The sequence below is a fragment of the Panulirus ornatus genome, chromosome 59, assembly GCF_036320965.1.
Source record: "Panulirus ornatus isolate Po-2019 chromosome 59, ASM3632096v1, whole genome shotgun sequence".
NCBI lineage: Eukaryota > Metazoa > Arthropoda > Malacostraca > Decapoda > Palinuridae > Panulirus > Panulirus ornatus.
Window position 1 is genome coordinate 12,226,666 of NC_092282.1, and position 2,321 is coordinate 12,228,986.

At 45.1% G+C, this 2,321-nt stretch overlaps 1 protein-coding gene across 1 annotated transcript in view; it reads left to right on the top strand.

The window, feature by feature from the left end:
• The first annotated feature begins 657 nt into the window (after positions 1 to 657).
• Positions 658 to 2,321, top strand: part of LOC139767352 (neuroligin-4, X-linked-like) — a 122,085-nt gene continuing 120,421 nt past the window's right edge. The window contains exon 1 of the mRNA XM_071696677.1: positions 658 to 1,112. The gene's annotated coding sequence lies outside the window, so the exon portion shown is untranslated. The remainder of the gene's footprint in view (positions 1,113 to 2,321) is intronic.

The window sequence follows — 2,321 nt, forward strand, 5'->3', positions numbered from 1 at the left end:
GAATGATACAGACATGAAAAAAGATAAGGAGGAGAATGAAGGAGAGAGAAAGAAACTATAGACGGAAAAAAAAGTCAGTATAATTCAGTGCAAAAAAGAAAAAAAAAAAAAAGGCGGGGAAAAACAGAAGACGATAAGATATTGCATTTGAGCAAATGATAGAATGAGGAGGAAACGAAGAGTAAGAGTGTGAAGCCACACTAGTTAAGGCAAGAAAGAAACGAGAAGATGATTTAGAGAAGTCTTTAAGATCTGGCCATAAACTTTGGCTACAACAAACGAAAACGCCAATGCAAAATAGACAGACTTAGAAGGATGAATTAACAGATCGAGAGAGACGACATCCTAAGCCAGAATGGTCACCATTACAGAAGTAGACGACGAGAGGGAAGGGCATACAGACAATGTAAGGGTCAAAGAGATAAAGAAATATACAGGCTGAAACACAAAGCCGGAAAGACTAGGCAACGACGTAAAGAGCAAGAGAGAGAGAGAGAGAGAGAGGAGAGAGAGAGAGAGAGAGAGAGAGAGAGAGAGAGAGAGAGAGAGAGAGAGAGAGAGAGAGAGAGAGAGAGAGAGAGAGAGGGTGCGCGATCGTGAGAGGGAGGGAGGGAGTGTGGGAGACTGGGGGAGTGGGAGATGCTGTGCGGGCAGCCGAGATCGTCAGTGCGGGTCTAGCCACCGTGAGGGGAGGGTGTGTGTCGCGGCCTCCCAGACTGATCTGTGTACGCAAATTTCACCCTCATTGTCCCCGTTTGTATTCACCCTCAAGAACACCGAACCCACCTATTATTATTTCTCCCCCCCTCACTCTCACTCTCTCTCTCTCTAAGCCCCAGCATCAACGATCTGTAATTCATGGGATGAGATTACCATAATATGATTGCTGAGGGTAGTTTGCTAAATACATATGTATAAAAAAAATAAAAAAAAAAAAAAGGGCTGAATGGGTTACTACTACTACTACTACTGTAATGGTCTCACGGAATCAATGTGAAGTGATAAGCAGAGAAATTCTGATGTAAGGAAATGAGATAAGCAAAATGGGCTCTGTCCAACTCACGAGACTCTAGGCCAACCAACAGCGAAGAGACAAGAACACTTATCTTAAGGTAAGTACACACGCGTCTCTGCCCCTGGACGTAGACGTAGTAACTGTATATGACTCATTCATAAATACGTGTCCGTCCCTCGTCAAAATGCAAATGATATCTGCTCACATACACACTCACACACTCACGCTAATTCTTATTTGCTCACACACTCACACTCACGTTAATTCTTATTTGCTCACACACTCACACTCACGCTAATTCTTATTTGCTCACAATACACTCACACTCACGTTAATTCTTATTTGCTCACACACAGGCACACACTCACGCTAATTCTTATTTGCTCACAATACACTCACACTCACGCTAATTCTTATTTGCTCACACACACACACGCGCGCACGGACTCACACTAATTCTTATTCCCGGAGGTTGAGATGATCTGATTCTCAATAGTATAGCGACGGGGAAAGAAATCTTACGGAGCGCCACTGGATCATCATCGTATTCCATCAGTTCAACAGCTGCTGCAGGAGGTGGTCCTCCTCCTCCTCCTCCTCCTCCTCCTCCTTCTTCTTCTCCTCCTCCTCCTCCTCCTCCTCCCTCCTTCTCCTCCTCCTCCTCCTGAGATGGAAGGGACACACCCCAGCAGGCGACACAGCTCTGATGCACTACCGAGGCAAATCGTGTGTGGCAGGTGTCGTGTTGTGTTGAGCGTGGCAGGTGTCGTGTTGTGTTGAGCGTGGCAGGTGTCGTTTTGTGTTAAGTGTGGCAGGTATTGTGTTGTCTTAAGTGTAGCAAGTGTTCTGTTGTGTTAAGTGTGGCAGGTGTCGTGTGATATTAATAAGTGTGGCAGGTACCGTGTTGTGTTAAGTTTGGCAGGTGTTCTGTTATATTAAGTGTGGCAAGTGTCGTGTTGTGTTAAGTGTGGTAGGTGTCGTGTTGTGTTAAGTGTGGCACGTGTCGTGTGGTGTAAAGTGTGGCAGGTGTCGTGTGATGTTAAGTGTGGCAGGTGTCGTGTGGTGTAAAATATGGCAGGTAATGTGTTGTGTCAAGTGTGGTAGGTGTTATGTTTGTGTGTGTGTGTGTGTGTGTGTGTGTGTGTGTGTGTGTGTGTGGTGCTATGTGTTATGTGTTCCCTGGATCGATCTATTTATTGAACGCATCGATTGAAAGATCGAGTCATGTGCCGATTAATGATCGTAGACGGACATTCGTTGATTACAGGATCAATCAGAAATCTTCGTATACTACGAATTTTTCGTG